The sequence below is a fragment of the Elephantulus edwardii genome, unplaced genomic scaffold (genome assembly GCF_000299155.1).
Source record: "Elephantulus edwardii isolate Elephantulus edwardi_28Jun2011 unplaced genomic scaffold, EleEdw1.0 scaffold00051, whole genome shotgun sequence".
NCBI classification, from domain to species: Eukaryota; Metazoa; Chordata; class Mammalia; order Macroscelidea; family Macroscelididae; genus Elephantulus; species Elephantulus edwardii.
Window position 1 is genome coordinate 18,079,727 of NW_006399801.1, and position 21,559 is coordinate 18,101,285.

A 21,559-nucleotide genomic window follows, 5' to 3' on the forward strand; every position below is an offset into this window, starting at 1 on the left:
AATAATATTAATACTTTTGTCATTAAAATCAAGTGAACAAATCTCAAATTTCAATTCCCTAAAACTTTGGGAATGTCTGTTACCAAGATCTGAAATGTCACCCATATAAAATTATCCTTCTCAGTGTTTTCTAACTTGGCTGTAGGATTTCCAGACAAAAAGAACTCCTTTGAGATGATATATAGAATGCTGTAGGCCTGTAGATTTTTTTAAGACTCTCTAAAATTTTTCATTAATTAAGTCCCTGAAGAATAAATGACTCCAGAACTCCAAGTGGCATTGCCTAGTACAATATTGCTTGTTGGTCTGAATACAAAATTTATCCAATTTGTAATATTTCTATAAATTATTAACCATAATCAAAAAGCATCCTGATGACATAATGTGTGACATGTCATATAGCAAAAGTTTATATTTCAAATCCACCAAACAATATACAAAATAAAAATGGGAAATCTCTTAACATAATGATTTACAGTCCTGGGAGGCAGAAGTAAGTTTGCTGGGGGTTGGAACTGACTCTATTGCAGTGAGTTTGGCTTAGGCATTTGAAGTATGTTAAGCCTGCTACTGTTGTTGTTGTGTTCAGTTGAGTCAAACCCATCCATAACTTACACTCCAGAGGGTTATCAAGCGTGGAGATTGTCCATCCTTCACCTGTGGAACAGCTGGTGGATTCGAACCATGTGCCTTAGGTATTACAGTGTAGCTTACCACTAGGCCGCTACCAAAATATTATAGTAACAGAAAACATGAAAATAAAATTATAAAATGAAAACAAATGGAAAAAAGTATGATTACAAACAATTCCGTAACTAAAATTCACAATTGTACATTGTAAATTTGAAATCAGTAATAAAGCTAGAAAAGTATTGCCATCTTTGAGCTGAATAACAAAACTGAAAACGATAGGAATAGAAATACAAATTTAAATTTAACAAAACACTACTGATATTGCAAAGTTTATCACACATCTTTAAAATTGAGCCAGATTAAGTAGAAAATAATACACACATAAAAAATAGAAACCAAATTTTTCTTGTTAAAAGTGTTAGTCAGTTCCTTAGAGGCAATGGTGGTGAAACTTTATCTCATATAGTTTGGGTATGTTGTTAGAATGAACCAGTTGTTGGAAAAATACATTGTTTTGGGCAAGATAGAAGGTCAGCAAAAGGCCATGAATTGACACAATGATCACGTGCTTGACCAAGGTAGACATTGTGAAAATGGTTCAGGATAGGGAATGATTCTAATCCCAAGTACATTGAGTTGTTGTGACTTGTACTTAACTGAACAGCTCTTAACAACCACAATAACAATTTATCCAATTGACTCAAGGCATTATTAATTATTAATTATTATTATTATTTTAAATCAGTTTAGGTAAAAATCTAGATGTAGTAACTCTAGATGTAAAGAAGAATATGTTCATAGCCTTGATGTTATTTAATAATGGCAGCTAGAGGAGTTGCATTTAATGAGATAATTTCATATTTCAATAATTAAAGTCACCTGCAATGAACAGAGAAACTAAAACAAATATTAATATTATATAATATTTTAAAACTATATCATTGGTAATTTGGAAGCAGAAGTGGAATCCACTTCCTAAACAACATGCCTCTGGAAATTTTATGAACTTTAATAAATAACAATAGTTATAGAAAGGCTTCAAGCCTTTTGTTCCTAGCATTGTTACTAGTTGTGCATGGCTTGACAGCAATCAAAACAACAATAACATCATTAGTAATAATGCCTGTTATTTGGAATAATCAATAACACACAATTGTGTCTATGCGTACATGTATTACAAAAAATAAGATGCAAGCAAGTATCACAATGGACAAAATAAATATTTCTTTAAATTCAGAGGGCAGCATCCTTCCAGGCTGAATGTTAAAAAGAATAAACCAGGCTGAATGTTAAAAAGAATAAATTATCTACTAAAAGCTATATTTCATTTGAACATAACAATTTACCTTAAGTATTTCAAGAGAAATGGACTACCAATGCCAAAGTTCAATTTATGTAGAAATTGTTTAATCTAATCTGCTGAACATATATTTACCAACAAAAATCGCATTTTTTAAATGAACAATATAATTGCAGCATACATTAAGAATATTGTTGTTGTTGTAAGGAATTTGAGTATGACTCATATCAACCCCAAGAACATCATATCTGAATTCTATCTTACCCTGTTTCGTGCTCATAATCTCTGACACTTGAGCCCATTGCTGCAGTCATAGTGTCAATCCACCTGGGTGAAGGTTGTCCTCTCCTTCGCCACCCCTCCACCTTCCCAAGCATAATATTCCTTCTCAAGGAATAGCCTCTTCTAGAAACATGCCTAAATATATGAGACAAAGCTTTATCATCTTTACCTCCAAGGACCACTCTGACTGTTTTCCAAGACATATCTGCTTGTTCTTTTGGTATCCCATACTTTTCTCCAAAATCATTATTTAAAAGCAAGTATTCTTTTGCCATCCTTATTCACTGCCCAAGTTCTCAGGAGCATAGCATAGTCCTCAAACTAACATTGCTCCAAAATAATTTGGAGATGATCTCTTTTTTATGTTATTTTTTAATTAATTTGCTTACAAAGTTTACATAACTTGTGTTTCACACATTCCTCATTCATTATTTTCTACAATCATTCGCATACATTGTGTTTTATAAAATCAATCACCAATCAAGGACCTTGCCCTCCATTACAATCTTTTAGCTCAGAGCATTCCAATTCGTTTCCTCTCTCCACCCACCAAATTGGTCAGCCCTGCATTTTCACTCCTACCTATTTCCACCCCTTCACTGCCTCCTCCTCATCTTGAGTTCCTGTACATGTTTTACTGTCCTTATGGGGGTTTTTTAATTTTTTTTTCCATTTTTTTTTTTGTGTGTGTACCATCAAATCGGATCTGACTGGTACAGGAGGAGATTGCCCCTCCTTCTATGGCAGAGCATCTGGTGGATTTGAACCACGTACCTCTGGGATTACAGTGCAGCTTCTTGTCACTAGGCCACCAGAGCTCCCTAGTTATTCTTATATTTTTAAATAATCTTCTTGGAATATACCCTAAGAAAATTATAATTGAGACACAAATAGAGATTTGAACACCAATGTTCATAGCAGCATTATTCACTATTACAAGAATGCACAAACAGCCTAAATGTCCAACCACAACTGAATGGATTGAGAAATTGTAGTACATTCACACAATGGGATATTATGCAGCATTCAGGAATAACGATTTTGAAAAATACTATGTAACTTGGGAGAAGCTGGAGAGCATTATGCTGAGTGATCTAAAGCCGTCTTACAAGGCCATTTTTGTATAAATAGGTGACGATGATCTTGACTGCAGATTTTGCCAGTGCAATATGTTTTCTGACCTCCTGACTACTGGAACCAAAATAGTGGAGTCTTTGATCTTCTGAAGCAAGTGCTTTAAGTCCTCTTCACTTTCAGCAAGCAAGATTGTGTCATCTCTGTAACAAACATCGATGAGTCATCCTCCAGTCCTGATGTGATTTTCTTCTCTATAGATTCCAGCTTCTTGAATAATTTGCTCAACATATAGATTGAGCAGATATGAGGAAAGGATATAGCCATGACATACATCTTTCTTAACTTTAAATCTTTTGATGTTGTCTTGTTCTGTTTACACAATAGACTCTTCCTCTAAGTTTTACATAGCACAATTAAGTGTTCTGAGATTTCCATTATTCTTAATGAGCAACTGAAAATACTTCTGGTAAGTCTTCCCAAAGTAATTTTGCCAAACTTAGAATATGTATACCAAGAGAAAAGATATTTTACGTAGCTAACACTTCCTAGTACTTAAAAGTTTAACACCATTTGACCCAGCAATTCTACTAGGGGAATAAACACCAAAGAAACCATAGCTGCCACTCAAGCAGATATATGCACACCCATATTTATTGCACCTTTGTTCACAATAGCAAGGAGTTGGAAACAACCTAAGTGCCCATCAACAAACGAATGGATAGAGAAGCTGTGGTATATTCACACAATGGAATACTATGCTGCATTGAAAAACAAGGAACTCATGCAATATTATTCAAAATGGGTGACCCTGGAGGACATTATGCTGAATGAAATATCTCAGTCACCAAAGGACAAATACTGCATGGTGCCACTGTTGTAAAACAGGACTGACTTCAGGGTTGAGGGGAGATTGAGAAAGAAGGGATAAAGAATGTATACTGCATTGAAACAGACGAGGGAGAAAACTGTTTAAAAGGAATATGCGATTAGGTATTTTTGTCATGACAGGAGTCTAGAACGAAGACTGCATAGTGAAATGGACCTGGGGGGAAGAATTGTAAAACAACGAAAGAATTTTTCTTTTATTTTTCAAAGAGAAGAGTGCATTGTAGGGGGGGGGGGAGAGGTGGGCAGGGAGAAAAGTACAACAATGAATGAATGGAAATACAAAGTCTCTGTAAATTTTCATTGAAATTAATAATAAAAAATTTTTTAAAAAAGAAAGAAAATATTACCCTGAACAAATTCATGTTATTAAAAACTGTGTTTAATCTTTAAAAAAAATAAAAAATTGGTACTTATTATACCATGGACTGTTAAAAGAACAAGCCTCTTTTGAAATTCATCTTGGAAAAACATATAGCCATACTGATTTTTAAAGATGGTGAAACTTTGTCTTTAGTGCTTTTGGTATTGTGGCAGGAAGAGACATAATGTTGTTATTGTTGTTATGTGCCTTCGAGTTGCCTGTGACTCATAGGGACTCTGTCATGTACATGACTGGGCTGGGTTTAAGGATGTTGTGCAAAAGGTTAGTGTGAGTCATAGCTGATTCAACAACAGATCTAATAAAAATATGAGATAGGAGACCTAGGTTTGATTCCTAGTTAATGCATTTAAAATGCAGTCATCAGTCACATGCCAATTAGGGTTTAAGGATTGATACTGGGCTCTAAGGATTCCAGGAAGTGCATTGATTAAACTTTTGGTAACTCATCAAAAAATTGTTTGCTAAAAAGATTAATTTATTTAGATAAATCTGTTGTCAGGGGCCTCTTCAGCAATGATCAGATTAGTTTTGAGACTAAGATATGCCTAATCCAGGTCATGGTCTTTGCAATCACTTGTTGTACAGAGAGCTGTACAGTGACTAGGAATGACAGAAGAATTTATGCCTTTGGGTTGTAGTGCTGGAGAAGAGTCTTGAATATACTATCAACCACTAAAAAAATAAATAAGTCTGTCTTGGAGAGGGTGAAACCAAGTTTCTCCTAGGAGGCTAGAATTTTGAAGTTCCATCTCACATAATTTGGGCATGTTATCAGGAGGGACTGATCCTTGGAGAAGGACATCATGCTCAGAAGGGTGGAGGGTCAGGGCAAGAGAGGAAGACTCAGGATGAGGTGGATTGATACAGTGACTGGGGCAATGGGTGTAGGTATGTTGGAGTCAGTGAGACTGGCTCAGGACAGAGCAAGCTTCAGAGCTGCTGAAAATAGGGTCGCTAAGAGTCACAGATGACTTGACGGCACATAACAATAACAACAACAACAACCAGCCACTCTAAAAAAAGACCTGGCTGTCTGTGTCTGTCAAAATGTAGCCTTGCAAAGCCTATAGGTTAGGTATAGCCTGTCCTGTAAAAAAGAGCTCTCTGGTGATCTAGTACAAAGAGAGATGTGCAGCTAACCCATAGGCTGTACATCTGTGATGGCTTGAATTTACTAGTGGCTCCATGGAAGAAAGATGAACAATCTCCTTCCATGAGGTTAACAGCCTCAGAAACCCATAGAAGTGTTGACTTTGAGTTAGCTCTGACACAACGGCAGTTAATTATTATTTGTTTTTCATTTTATGAAAATAACATAATTCAGTGGAGCTTAGAGACTAAGGTTTTTTTGTTGTTGTTATGTGCCTTTGAATTACTTGTAACTCATAGCAGCTCTGAACCCTGCTTTACCCTGTGCTAAACTTATTGCCTCTGGCACATCTACCTCCCATTACACCAGCCACTGAAACAAGGCATCTCCTTGAGTATCTTCCTTTCTTATGCTGTCTTTCCACCTCCCAAGCACGATGTCCCTCTCCAAGGGCTGGTCTTTCCTTGCAACATGCTCAATGAGTGTCATTTGAAGCTTCAAAATTCTTGCCTACAAGGAACAGCCTTGTTTCACCCTCTCTAGGATGAACCTGTTTTCCTAGAAGTCCATGGTATATTCAATACTCATCTCTAGCACCACAGCTCAAAGACATCAATTGTCCCTCTATCAATCAGAAGTCCCTGCCAGCAGATTTTCCCAATGCAATTTATCTTTTGGTTTCCCAGATGCTGGTACCAAGAGTTTTGATTGTGTAGGCAAGCAAACTAAAGCTGTTAACAATCTCAATCTCTTCACAGTCACCAGTGGTGAGAATCTTTGTTTTTCTGATATTGAGTGTCAATTCATACTTAAGGGTGCAGTCCTTGACCTTCTGCAGCAAGTGCTTCAAGTCCTCCTCAGTTTCAACAAAGTTGCGCCATCTGCATAAAGCAAGTTGGTGAATTTTCCTCCAATCCTGATGCCACATTCCTCCTGATGCCACATTCCTCATCATAGAGCCCAGTCTCCTGGATAATCTGTTCTGTGTATAGCTTGAAAAGATTTGGAGATAGGACACATCTCTGATGCACACCCTTCCCAATTTTGAACCATATAGTGTTTCCTTGCTCTGTTCTGTTGACTGCCTCCTGGTTCAAGTGTAGGTTTCACATAAGCATGATCGAGTGTTCTGGGATTTCCATGATTCTCAGACTCAGCCACAGATTTTTTGTGAACCATACAGTCATTTGCCTTTGCATAGTCAATGAAACACAGATAGACATTTCTCTGGTACTCTCTGCTTTCAGCCAAGATCCATCTAATATTTGCTATAATATCCCTAGTACCACACCTTTTCTAAAGCCAGCCAGACTGCACATCTGACAATTCTCAGTTGATGTGCTTTTCCAGTCATTTTTGGATAGTTTTCAGCAGAATCTTACCTGCATGTGATATTGTAGGATAAAAGGCTTGGAGATCTAATTTCAGAAATAAGCCAATGAAAACAATATGAATGACAGCATCAGTAAGGAATGACTTGATAGTAGTTAATAGCAAAAATATTTTAAGCATTTATCTATCACAATAACATTACACATTTGGTTTATGTCATACACATATGCAAGCATATATACCCACAAGTTAGATACATATTTCTTTTTACAATAAAATATTTCTTCACATATCTCACACTTAATAAATGATGATACATATAAAAGCTGAATACCACATAACCATAATAATAAATGTAAGAATCTATAAGAATGAGGACAATTATTCCAAATGAGGGATTGGTTTAAAATTATTTACAGTTAAATACCACAAAGAGCCTGTAACTTATAGAAATGGTAAAAAATTAAGAAAAATAAAAGAATTTTCAAGTGAGTCATAAGAAAGAAACAGGAATAGAAACAATGTTAATGATGACAAGTTAATGGTTTTGGGGACTGTGTAATCATTTTCAATGTATATCAGTTTGTGAAGGAAACTTTCCAAAGAATTTTCTTGGTTATAATTTTTTAAAATATCATTCCTTTTAAAAGTATAATTTGTGTACAGTTTATGAAGCATATGATTCTCTCAATCATTCATACACATTTTGTTTCATTATATTGTTGTTATTGTGTTAGGTGCCATAGAGTTGATTATGACTCATAGTGACCCTGTTAGCAAAAGATCTGATATCAGTCCTGTCCTGTGCCATCCTCACGCTTCCTGACACACAAGAGTCCATTGTCAATCCAACTGGTTGAGAGTCTTCCTCTCTTTCGCCAACTCTCAAACCTTCCTAGCATCATTCCTCTCAAAGGAATAACTCCTCCTAGCAACATGCCCAAAGTATGTGAAGTGAATCCTGTTCATTCTTGCCTCCATAGAGCACTCTGGCTATACCCTCTCAAAGACATGTATGTTTGTTCTCCTGGTCAAACATAGGATGTTCACTGTTGTTCTCAAACACCGCAGCGCAAAGATGTCAATTCTTTTTTGTCATCTTTATTGACTGTCCATACCATTAATTACCCCAAAAATACTCACAATGTCTGACCTTCTATTCATCCCACATTGTATTTTCCTTCACCCATATTAGTAAATACTTGTTGTGATTGATATGTGCTTTCTAGTCAGCTTAGACTCATAGCAAACCCTTCTGTTCAGATTTGTGAATCTGGTAAATTTGAACTGCCTGCCTTTTGGTCTGGCAATGTAACATCTTACTACTAGGCTACCAGAGCTTTTTAAGAAGTACTCATTATTCATCAGTCAATTTTCTATTCCTCCTTCCTGTCCCTACTAACTGTATTAGAATGATTCTTCCTGTGTGTAAATCTTTATTTAGGTGGTTTGTTTTTTTGTTTTTGTTGTTGTTTTTGGTAAAGCTGTTTGAAGAGTTTCAACTAACAGCTTTTCAATTAGCAGCTAAGCGCTTGCCCGTTTCACCAGCAGAACACCTTGTGATAACAGCATATAGCTCTAAATGCTGCACATTGTGACCTAGGGTGCCTGATCAAGCACACTGTATGTCTGCAGAGGGCATTCCTGGCATTACTTCAGGACAAGATATGTCTGCAGAGGTCATTTTGGGGTTGTTTCAAACCAAGCTTAAATTATATCTGTGCATTTGGTGCTATGTAGACACATGACGTTTAGTTATAGAGATGAAGTATGAGAGTAATTTTTTAAAAGACACGTGATATGACTTAAAGAATTTTTAGAAGCTGCAGTGCAGGAATTCCAAAATGAATGGGTGTGAGGGCCTGCCCTATTAACTACCAAGATGTTAATGAGATTTTTTTCCCCATTTAAATTGGTTGATAAGACGCTAATCATGACTTCCTGTGGTTTGTCACACCCACTATCAGGGTGTATAAAAGGTGTTGTGGAAGCAGAGAAGTTCATACTCTGCAAGAAACCACCTCACTGTCAACTAAACTCTCAACTCCTAACACAATGAGCTATTACTACGGAAACTACTACGGTGGTCTGGGCTACGGCCTTGGGGGTCTGGGCTATGGCTACGGCTATGGTAGCCTCCGAAGCCTGGGCTTTGGCTATGGTTCTGGCTATGGTGGCTACGGATACAGCTGCTACCGCCCCTGCTGCTATGGAAGACAGTGGCTGTCCGGCTTCTACTGAGAAACCTACCAGGCTGCTGAGGACTTTCTGCTAATGTTCTCTCTCATTGAATACCCTTTTAATCAGCGCATCTCAGCTAAACAATGATGAACCAACCCTATGTTACCATGACAGATGGAATTTCAGCACAGCAGGATTGACTTTATCATTTTAGTTTGGAGGGAATTTAAAGTTTGGATATTAAATCTTTAGATAGATAGATAGATAGATAGATAGATAGATAGATAGATAGATGATAGATAGATGATAGATGATAGAGAGATAGATATAAATAGATAAATGACAGAAATATATGAGATTATTTAGGCTTAATTTCCATTCAGAATTGTTCCTCTGTGAAAATCCACTTCCATTAAACTTATTTACTCTGGTATTTTAAATGTGAGTCAGTTGTCTTTTCTATTCCTCTTGATCATTTTTTCCTTGCTGACAGACATTGTGCGTGAGTATATGCGGGTCTTTGCATGCAGTCTGTGTCTGCACTCTTTGTGAGAAATCTCCTGATGATGGTGCCACACTTAGTTTTGTGTAATTGTGTGGAAGAAGGAACGTCCAACAGTTCTTCTTCACACTATATTAAAAACATACTGATGTAGCCTCAGCTGCTCTTAACCAGTCTCACATCTTCACACTGGGCCTCTTAGGTAATATCACTGCACCATTTGCTGTTGTTGTACTCAGTCATGCTGTTTTTTGCTGTTGTTTCCAGGCAGGACATAGTTTTGCTGTGTCATTGGAAGCTGTGTTTTTGATGAGTTTCTTTTAAGGTGACTAGTTTTTTGATCTCACTAAATTACAATTGCAGGAATCACAAACACCCTTGAGAAACACACAAAAATTGGTTAAAGTCACCATTCTGGACTGCAGGCATCCCAAATGCCACTTTGCCAGTTGAGTAAATGACTCATTGTCTCCTGACCCCAGGTCTTCAGAACACCTTTTAGAAACACCTTTTAGAAAGTAATAAAATAGACTATTGTCACTCTGGATTTTTCTTTTCTTCAAAATATCCTGCAAAGTACTTTTCTTACCTTGATAAGTTTATTAACTTACAATTGGCTGTTAGTTATTATCCAGTTTGCTTCGAACTAATAGTGACCCCTATAAAAATAGAAAGAAGCACTTCCCAGCCTGTGTCATCTCCATCATTAATTATAAATCAAACTGTGAAGTTTTCTGGCCACAATTTTTCTTAGTGTATCTTCATCTAGAAGTTCTGCTGAAATCTATTCAATATTATAACAACAACCTAGACTTCACTCATAGATGGATATTGGGGCTATCACCTTGATTATTTGCCTATATTTAACTCCATTTGTGATTCTGCTTAAAGAACCAAAAACTTAAACTGATGGTGTGAGCATATGTAAAGATTTTCTCGAATTGCCTGTATTGTTGGGAGTTGCTGTAATTACCTACTGCTTATGGCTCAAGCTTATATCATCATCTCTTAGTCGGCCATAGTTTTTCACAAGATTGACTTGACAAAAAAAAATGGGGGGAGGGGTAAAAGTAACCTGAATGTGATTTCATTTTTTTTTCTTTGAAGAGTTATTTTTCAAGTGTCCTCGAAGTCCTCTAATAGTTTTATTAGAATGAATGACAGGTTCTGATAAGAAAACTGCTTCAAGCAATAACAAAAATATATGCTCACTCATATATTAATGTTTAATATTAGCATCACTGGTAGTGAATTCTAAAAAACCTCAAAATATTAAAGACAAAAGCATGCAAAATTTTTCAAAGAAGAAATGGAAAACCCTTAAAGATAACATATTTTGTTACAATGATCATGAGAATCAAAGTAATGTCTTTATTATAATGTTATAATGTTATTATAATGTCTTTATTAATGTTATAATGATCATGAGAATCAAAGTAATGTCTTTATTATAATGTTATAATGTTATTATAATGTCTTTATTAATGTTATAATGATCATGAGAATCAAAGTAATGTCTTTATTATACTTAAGTTATGAAATTGTTGGCATTGGGTACCTTCATCTGTTGATGGGTAAAATATCAGAGACAAAAAAAATGTAGAAATAAAGTCCAATATGTCCCATGAGTTCAAAGTATCCATGCTTTTATTAGCTTTATAAAGTCCTTATATATTACTGAATAGTTTCAATTGATTCCATATTGCTCAGTGAACTGGCTTGAGTGACAATTGGGGAGTGGTTAGTCTGTAAATTATGCTAGTAAGAGCCTCTGACTTTTTAACTGTTATTTTTCCCCCTCCCTCAATGAAAATCCTCCTTTTGAAAATTATTCTCTCCAACAACTGAAGCGATAGAGGAAGTTCCTCCACCTTAACAATCTCATGACTAAGTAGTCTTCACAAATAACACATTAAGGGAGCCAAAGTACATGTCTCTTTAAAGCAAGTTAAAATGTATTAAATCCCCTAAAGCAGATCTTGCTGGAATGAAGCATCTTGGCTGAGTAACCCGGTGCTACCAAATGGGAACAGTGTCCGCAAGGAGCTCTTTCTTGTTGAGTTGGGTGTAAGACAGTACAAAGAGTTCAGCCACAAAGAGAGATCTCACAACTAAAAATGTGCGCCAAGGGGATGACAACATCAATTCTTCACATGATTCAGGTGACATCTCTAAACTGTTTGATGGAAGGTTTTTAGATAATCATCTTACTGGGGTATGATGATATTTCATAGTTGTTTTGATTTGCATCTCTCTTAGAGGTAGAGATTTTGAACACTTCATGTACTTGTTCGTCATCTGAATGTCTTCTTTGGTGAAGTGTCTGTTCATATTTTATGCCCATTTTTCAATTGGGTTGTTTACCTTTATCTTGTTGTGACCTTTGAGTATTCTATAAATTCTAGATATTAGCCCCTTTTCAGACATGTCATTGCGAAATATTCTTTCCCAGTCTGTGGCTTCCCTTTTTTACCATGTTGGTGAAGCTGTTGGATGTGCATAGGGATTTGATTCTTAGAAGGTCCCATTCATCTATTCTATCCTCTCCTGGTTGTAGGGTTTTTTTAGGATGCTTGGAAGCATGTTTATGCTGTGGATTAGGACTTCTAGAGTTCTTACGACCTTTTCTCTACTCAAGTTTATAGTCCTTGGTTTCAGTCCTAGGTCCTTGATCCACTTTGAGTTGGTTTTTGTGTAAGGAGTAAGGTGTGGAACTTGCGTGAGTTTTCTGCACATAGTTTCTAATTTTGTCAACACCTCAACAGTGTTGTTAAAACACTCAACAAAATAGCATTAGAAGGAAATTTCTTCAACATAGTAAAAAAGTATATACGCAAACCCAAGAGCCAACATTGTTTTCAATGGAAAAAGATTAAAGGCATTCCCCTTGAGAGTGGGAACTAGGCAAGGATACCTACTATCACCTCTCTTATTCAATATTGTATTGGAAGTCTTAGAAATAGCAATAAGATAAGAAAAGGAAATAAGAGGTGTCCAAACTGGCAAAGAGGTGGTAAAATAATATCTATATGCAAATAATATGATAGTATACTTAGAAAACCCTAAATACTCAGCAAGAAAACTAGTGGACCTAGTTGACCAATTCAGCACAGTGGCAGGATACAGGATCAACATATAAAAATCAATTAAATTTCTCTACAGTGACAATGAGAATATAGAATTGGAGCAAATAAAAAATATTCTTCACAATATTAAATACTTGGGAGTAATTCTAACCAGAAGCACAAAATATTTGTTCAAAGAAAATTACAAAACTTTACTACAAGAAACAAAGAAACCCGGAGAAATAGAAGAATATACCTTGCTCATGGATAGGGAGACTTAATATTGTGAAAATGACAGTACTACCAAAGGCAATTTACATGGTCAATGCAACCTGATGCAAATACAAATTCCATTCTTCAACGAGATGAAAAACATAATCTCCAATTTCATTTGGAATGGAAAGAGGCCCCGAATAAGCAGAGCACTCCTTAAATAGAGAAACAAGGTAGGATGCATCTCAATCCTTGATTTCAAATCCTACTACACTGCCTTGGTGGTCAAGACAGTGTGGGTCTGGTACAATGATAGACACATAGATCAATGGATCAGCCCATCTCACTATGGTCAACTGATTTGTCACAAGAAGATGAAATCAGTTAAGTGGGGAAATGACAGTCTTTTTGACAGTGTCTTTTTTCAGTCCATAATACATTCAGGGCTTAGGGCTGTTGTACAAAGGGTCGCTATGAGTTGCAGCCGACTCAACAGCACACAACAACAACAACAACAACATATCAAATGATTCCAAGAAAACTAGATCTGGTTGGCCAAAGGGGGCCTTAGGAAAGGATATTATGTACCACCATCGAAGCAATGGAAACAATTTTCAAAAAATCCTCACTGTCCTCAACTGAGAAAGCTAACGATGAAGGCCAACAATCAGATGTTCTAATGTTGGGAATTCAGCTAAACTGCTTACTAAAGAGGGGGCTCCCGCAGCCCAGTTTCTTCGTCATCAGAGCTACACCAGTCACTGCACTCTGAGCTACAACACTGCAATTTGAATTACAACTAAATATAATTCAGGGTTGCTTGGACATGGATTTAAGGGCAGGGTTCTGCAGCCAGGAGGGGTTGTCCTCTCCCACACTGTCTTGCCCCAGCCTTTGTACATTAAAATCTGGTTTTGCTGCATTCTCTTCATGATCCCAAACAGTACTTCCACCCAAGACTAATGGACATCTGGACCATTTCATGCTGGCTGTGCCTATTCCAGGAGCCCTGCTGAGCAAACAGGCACAACTCCACTGAGGGCGTGTTAGAAAGTCCTGTGTGTCTTCATTTCCTTGGGTATTGGTAGTGCTAAGATTGGTACATTGTCAGGATATTGAGGAGGGCTTTCTGGCATAAAGGCTTCAGAGATGACAGGACTCTTGGAACCCTCCAGAACTGGACGTAGCCATCCCTTGTCCCCGTGGTGATTATGCTGTGTGTGGGAAATGTGCAACAGACACTATCGGTCATGGGAGTAAGTGCAATTGGCATTTTCAGTTCCAGGACCCAGATCCTGAGGATTCTGTCATCTGTCACTGAAGCAAGATATAGTCACATCTTTGGGGGAAAAGCACGTGGAGCTGAGCGACCTGATGTGGACATCACTATCGTCCATCAGAGGGTCGAGTTGAGTGTGGTGGAGGGACCTCAGTCTCTCATCAGTGCAGAGGTCCCACATGATCACATTGGTGTTGAAAGAAGCAGTGACAAGCAGGGCTTTGTTGGGGGAGAAGTCACAAGAGACGACACTGCTCTGGTGGCCCTCAAGCTGCCACCTGAGCACGGATGACCTTATGCTCCACAGAAAGACTTCTCTCCAGCCCCAGAACATAGCATGCTGCAGTCCAGGGAGGTGAAGCAGCAGAACATCCACCACAGGTGGCCCAATAACTCCTGGATCTGTTTACTGTGATACAGAAATAAGAATCAAATTGGCACTGAGTGTGAAGCTTAGGTTTCTGATGGCATCCTGGAAACAGGGAAGATTCAGAAGCAGGAGTCGTGTTTGCACCTCCCAGATATTGATCTGCTCATCATTGAGCCCTGTGATGAGGATCTGGCAGGAGACGTCAAGTACTGGGTGCCAGGGGTATGTCCAGAGCCTCCTGCTGGGTGGAGAGGACCACGGGCTGAAGGCAAGGACCCAGATCATCTGACCACAGTCAAACATCTTCTCTTTAGGACTGCCTCGCCCTTCTGGGTTATTCTTGTAGCCTTGGCTTATAGCTTTAAACCCTTTGAGGATGAATTACTCCTCCAGTGCTTGACGATGTAGTATCCTTGAGACCAGGATAATTAGTAGCAATCTGGGGAGAAGGCAACATTCCAGGTGTCATAGAATGACTTCCAGTCAAACTGATAGGGACACTCAGGTTTGAGCTGAGCCTGCAGCAGTTCCTCTCTGGCATCCATGGAGGGGGTGTGTGGCTCCCTGTCTCACCCACCTTGGTAAAGGACATAATGCTTAGAAAGATAAAGGGTCAATGAAGGGTCAGCAAAAGACTTCCAGCAAACAAAATGGATTGATGTGGTGACTTCACCAATGAGCTCTAGTGTACCAGATATGATAAAGATGGTACAAGATATGACACGGTTCAGATTGGTTGTTCATAGGGTCACTGTGAGTCGTACTCCACTCCACGGTGCTTAACAACAATAACAATACCCTGATGCAAGTCCCTCTCAAAAATGTGATCTACTTCAATATTTTCAAGACTACATTAGAAACTTCATAGTGGAAGATGTCCTTAGGCTGACAATTTCTTCCAAACTCCTAAGCTATAAACATTACCAAGAATAATATTATTGTTGTTATTAGGTTCCTTCATGGTCGAGTACAACCCATGAGCATCAGATCTGAACCCTGTCCTATCCTGTGTCATTCTCCCACTTCCTGACACATTAGAGTCCATTGTGGCAGTTACTTTGTCATTCCACGTGGCCTAGGGTCCTCCTCTCCTTTGTTAACCTTCTGTCTTTCCAAGCATCATGTCTCTCTCCAAGGAATAGCCCCTTCTGTCAGCATGTCCAAAGCATGTGAGGTGAAGCCTCATCATTTTTTGCCTCCAAAGATCACTCTGACTGCATCCTCTTCAAGACATATCTGTTTGTTCTTTTGGCTGTCCATGGGATATTCAGTACTCTTCTCCAGCACCGCAGCTCAAAGACATCAATTCTTCTTCTGCCATTCTTATTCATTTTCCAACTTTCAGATGCATAGCAAGTGATCAGAAAGACCATGGCCTGAATCAGCCACAGAATAGTCCTCAAACTGACATCACTACTCCTCAATAATTTGGAGAGCTCCTTAACTGCAGATTTTCCCAGTGCAATACGTCAATTTATTTCCTGAGTGCTGATACCAAGGTTGTTAATTGTGGATTCAAGTAAAATGAATCTGTTAGCAGTTTCAATCTCATTTCCACCCATCATGACTGCCTATTGAATCCAACTTCTCGAATAATTTGTTCAGCATACAGATTGAATGGCTATAGAGAGATGTACTCCCTTCTTAATTTTAAACCACATAGTATTCTCTTGCCCTCTTCGCACAACAGCCTCATGATCTAAGTATACGTTTTACATGAGCATAATTAAGGGCTCTGGAATTCCCACTCTTCTCAATGTTAGCCAAAACTTGCTATGATACACACAGTCAAATGCTTTGAACAGTCAATAAAGCATAAATAGACTTTTTTTATTCTGGTTTTCATTCCTTTTACCCAAAGCAATAGGGACAGTTGCCTAGGAATTGTTGACAGTTGGGGACATGCATTTGAATAAAGATAATTTTGAAGAATTGGTACTCTGTTTTCTGTTATGAGTCTAAAGAAAATTAAAGTTATGGAAGCAAAAGTACCAAAGGGTACTATCCTTTTGATGGTCAGAAGTTTTAACTGGATGTTTTTCTGAAGCCATTAGTTGAAATCTCTCTAGGTAAAACATTGATTGTTTGAAGGTTGTTTCATTTAGTAAAGAGTACTTATTACATTTTATTTTAAAATTTACAGAACAGTTTCTTGTGTATTATTCTTGATAACTTATAATAGTTTTGTTTTGTTTTTTAAAATGCACATAATTTTATCCCAATTTTTTTTATTATATACTGATTTCTTTACAAAGTTTGAATACATTTGTTTTTACAAAGGATCCTTATCCCAATTTTTAAAGTTAGATCATTGTAAATGGACTAAACATAATTACTTAAAAAAAGATTTCAAAGTAATATCTTCCTTTTTAGATTGAGCCCCTCATTTTTATGTTCACTGTCAGCTGGAAGGTATTCTCACAATTCATATTATCAATTTAAATAACATAACTACAAGCAAAAACTACGTTGTTTAAGAAGATCATCTATGAATTAGTTTTGACTTGATCTCAGTAAAAAGGAGAAAGAGGGAAAGAGGAGGAATGAGAGGGGGAAAGCAAGGGCAAAGGGAAAGGTTGAGAGAGAAAAATGCTGTTTTGAAGACAGACAGCTGGGGTGCTACATTAAAGAAACAAACCAAAAAAAATCCCTTACTGCTGTCGGTTTCAGCTTGAAGTTTCAGCTTCTCTGGGTTTCTAAGGCTGTCAATCCTAATGAGAAGAGATTGTCAGACTGATCTTCTTCCTCCCAAGGTGTTACTCCTTCTTGTTATGTACTAAGGAGTCAGCACTTATTTATAGTTGATCCTTCAGTGGGTTTTTAAAGGCTTTAAATCACAAGGGAGAAGATTTCCCATCTTTCTCCTATGAAGCAGCTGGTGGATTCAAACTGTGTGCCTTCAGATTGGAAGTACAGCTCCTTACCACTAGGCCATCAGAGCTCCCTTAAGGAGTGACTGTTGTTTTGTACAGCAAATCAGAACTGACTCATAGCTGACTCTTCATAGGATTTTCAGGGGCTGTTAACTGCATGGTTAGGAGATAGCATATATATCTCCCTAGGAGCAGCTGGTGGGTTTGAAACACACTCCTTCATTATTGCAGCACAGCTTCCTACCACTAGACCATGAGAGTAGATTAAAATACCTGTGGAAGTAAACTTCCTTTGGAATAGCAGTGCAATTCAAAGTGGACTACCCCACCAGAGCTTCTGCAGCACTAAAATAATAATAGTTTATTTCAAACATCTAAATATTGTGTGTTGTATCCTTATAATTACATAAGTTAGTAGGAGTATATAAAAAAAATCTTTGTGATTTTGAGTTGAATCCATATATGCACCTCAGTCAGTAGTACCCTGGCCCATAGTAACTGTTCAGCAAATATATTCTTTGAATAACCTGTTTAAATATAAGCAGACACTAGTGATTGGAAGCTGGAATATGAGAACCAAGAATGTATTAAACTTAGATATTGTTAAGGAAGAAATGGAACTCATAAATATTGACATACTAGGCATTGGCAAGATGAGATGGACTGGCCGGGGGCATTTTGAGTCGGATGACCATAGGATCTATTAAGCTGGAGATGAAGAAGTGAAGAAAAATGGAGTTGCTTTCATAGTTTAAAAAAATGTCATTTCTATATCTGTCTTGAAGTTCAATATAGTGAATGACAGGATAATATCCATATGCATACAAGGAAGTCCAGTGAATATCACTATCTTCAAATATAGGCACCAACAAAAAGAGCTGAAGAAGAAGAAATAGAAGATTTCTACTAACTTTTTCAGTGAAAATGCATGAATAATAATGGGTGACTGGAATGCAAAAGTTGGGAATAAAGAAGAAGGATCAGCATTTGGGAAAAAAATGGAGTTGGTGATAGAAATGAAGCTGGAGATAAAATGAATGAACTTTGCATACCCAACAATTTATTCATTGCAAATAGATTTTATAAGAAGCATAGGCACAGGTTATACACATGGATTTCACCTGATGGTATGCATAGGAATCAGATTGATCAAGTCTGTGCAAAGAACCACTTGGAGAAGCTCAATATCAGCTGTGAAAAATGAAACCAGGTGCTGATTGTGGAATAGACCACCAACTACTTATATGCAAGTTCAAGCTGAAGCTATGAAAATGAAATCAAATTCTCAGGAACAAAAACATGGTCTTGAGTCTATCCCACCTGAATTACAAAACCATCTCAGGAACAGGTTTGAGACCTTGAACACTAATGAGCGAAGACCAGATGAGTTGTGGGAGGATATCAAGAATATTATCAGGGAAGAATGCACAAAAGTCATTACAAAGAAGAGGAAGATAAGAATAAAATGGATGTCAGAAGAGACTCTGAATATTGCACTAGAACATCAAGAAGCCAAAACAGAAGAAATCAAGATATTAAGATCTGAACAGAAGATTTCAAAAGTCAGTGCAGGAAGACAAAGTATAACAATGAAATGTGCAAGGAGCTGGAGTCAGAAAATTAAAAGGCCAAACTCGCTCAGAGTTCCTAAGCTGAAGGAGCTGAAAAACAAATTCAAACCTTGAAATGCAATACTTAAGGATGCTTTGGGCAGAATTTTAAATGATTCAGGAAGTATTAAAAGACAATGGAAAGAGTATACAGAGTCACTGTATCAAAAGGAATTGACAGACATAAGAGAATTTCATGAAACAATATATGAAAAAGAGCCTGTGGTGATGAAGGAGGAAGTTCAGACTGCTTTGAAAGAATTGGCAAAAAACAAGGCCCCAGTAATTGATGGTGTACCAATTGACATATTTCAACTAACAGATGTTGCCCTAGATGTGTTCACCAAGTTGTGTCAAGAAATCTGGAGGACAACCACTTGGCCAACTAACTGGAAGAGATCTGTATTTGTTCCCATTCCACAGGAAGGTGATCCGATAGAGTGCAGAAATTATCAAACAACGTCATTAATATCATGTGCAAGCAAGATTCTGCTGAAGGCTTTCCAAAAATGACTGGAAGAGCACATCAACAGAGAACTACCAAAAGTGCAGGCTGGGTTTAGAAAAAGCTGTGGTACCAGGAGTATTGTGGCTAATCTTAGATGAACCTTGGCTGAAAGCAGCGACTACCAGAGGAATTTTTATCTGTGTTTTATTGATTATGCAAAAGCGTTTGACTGTGTATCACAACTGTGGCTAACTCTGAGAAGAATGGGAATCCCAGAACACTTGATCGTTCTAATGCGAACCCTATACTTGGACCAGGAGAGAGTCATCAGAACAGAGCAAATGGTCCAAAATCAGGAGGGGTGTATGCCAGGGATGTGTCCTATCTCCAAAGTTTTTCAATTTATGTACAGAACAAATTATCAGGGAGACTGGGTCTATGAAGAAATATGGCGTCTGGATTGGAGGAAGATTCATGAACAACCTGTATTATGCAGATGAAACAACCTTGTTTGCTGAAACTGAAAAGAACCTGAAGCGCTTGTTGCAGAAGGTCAAGGACTGCAGCCTTCAATACGGATTGAATCAATATTAAGAAAATGAAATTCTCACCACTGGGCTGGACGATTGGCAGCATCATGATGGATGGTAAAGTGATTGAGATTGTTAACAGCTTTAATTTGCTTGGCTCCACAATCAACTCTCTTGGCACCATCAGCCAGGAAATTAAAAAACCTATTGCGATGGGAAAGTCTGCTATTAGAGACCTCTCTAAAGAATTGAAGAACAATGATGTCAGTCTGGAGACTAAAGTGTGCTTGATATAGGCCATTGTCATTGCAATCCCTTGCTATGCATTAGAAAACTGGACAATGACTAGGGATGATAATTGATGCCTTTGAACTGTGGTGTTTGAGAAGAGTATTGAATATGCCATGGATTGCTAAGAGAATGAACAAATTTGTCCTGGAGAGGGTTAAACCAGGATGTTTCTTGGAGGCAAGGATTCTGAAGCTTCATTTGACATAATTTGGACATGGTGCAAGGAAGGACCAGTCCTTGGAGAGGGACATGATGCTTGGGAATGTGGAGGGACAACACAGAAGAGGAAGACCCTCTATGAGATGGATTGATTCAGTGACTGGGGTGATAGGGGTAGGTGTGTTGGAGACAATAAGATTGACAAGAAATAGAGCAGGGTTTAGGGCCGTTGTACATAGGGTCGCTATGAGTTACAGGTGACTTGACAGCACATAACAAAAACTATATATATATATATACCAATCTACCTACCAGGTTTTTAATATATTTGTTTTTCTTTGTTGAGTTCTCCAGTTGTTTATATGTACACACTGTTAAGTTGTGTACTCTTTTCCAGGGAGAATCATAAAAAAAAGATTGTGTAGTTTTGTTTGTTTTTTTTATTCTTATCAATAAAAAATAAAAATGTTCTGGTAATATCAAATTGGTTGTAAATTTTCACACAGATTTTACCATTCTGATGGGTAAGATAATGAGGAAAGTAACACTTAACATATTATCTCATCAAATGGTGATGTTCAAAGCTTATGGCTTAAAAGACTTTTCTAGGATATTAGATCTTTATACCAAACTCTTAAGTTTTTGTTCAATTGTTTGATCTCCTCAAAGTTGCTTCAAATTCACAGGATAAAGATGGCTTTTATGTGAATATTTTTGTAAAATATATACTGATTAAAGAGGGAAAAAATGTTATAAGAAATAAAAGGAGTTCTTAATAATCCTGTTTGGCAAATCCTTGAGATGTGAAATGCTTTTCAGAAAGATAAAAGATTAGACAATGTTGTCTTTTCTATGGAAACCAGCATGTAATCTCAGGAAGCTGGAGGAAAGCCTTGTTCTTTCTGTGCTAGTTTGGAGGCAGTGAGAGCTGAGAATGAGAAGAGGCATAGAACAGTAACATTTTCATGCATAGAGAATAGTTAGGGCTAGGATCTGACTTTTATGGGAAATAAACTGCTGAAAGAACAAACACATCTGTCTTGAAGAAGAAGCA

The 21,559-nt window shown here is 37.5% G+C and overlaps 2 pseudogenes; one reads left to right on the forward strand and one right to left on the reverse strand.

Annotated features, from left to right (window-relative positions):
* Positions 1–9,225, forward strand: part of LOC102864036 — a 59,999-nt pseudogene extending 50,774 nt beyond the window's left edge.
* Positions 9,226–13,991: 4,766 nt separating this feature from the next.
* Positions 13,992–15,139, reverse strand: LOC102861309 (annotated as a pseudogene).
* Positions 15,140–21,559: the final 6,420 nt, after the last annotated feature.